The sequence below is a fragment of the Nannospalax galili genome, unplaced genomic scaffold (assembly GCF_000622305.1).
Source record: "Nannospalax galili isolate Female #2095 unplaced genomic scaffold, S.galili_v1.0 scaffold8916, whole genome shotgun sequence".
NCBI lineage: Eukaryota > Metazoa > Chordata > Mammalia > Rodentia > Spalacidae > Nannospalax > Nannospalax galili.
Genome location: NW_008337306.1, coordinates 2254 through 2470, shown reverse-complemented (window position 1 = coordinate 2470; position 217 = coordinate 2254).

The window sequence follows — 217 nt, the reverse complement described above, 5'->3', positions numbered from 1 at the left end:
AGAGTTCCTGACTAGCCTACCTTGATCCATCCAATCCCTCCAATAAAAAAAAATCAAAAGACAGAACCTGAAACCCTGACCAATAAAGTATTTAGACCAGATCAGAAAGCAACCAAGCTATATCAGCAATATTAACAGAATTAAACTTCAACACAATGAAGGCAGGCCTGAGTTTCACATCAGACACAAGCAACAAAAGAAATCAAAATGCCTAGAA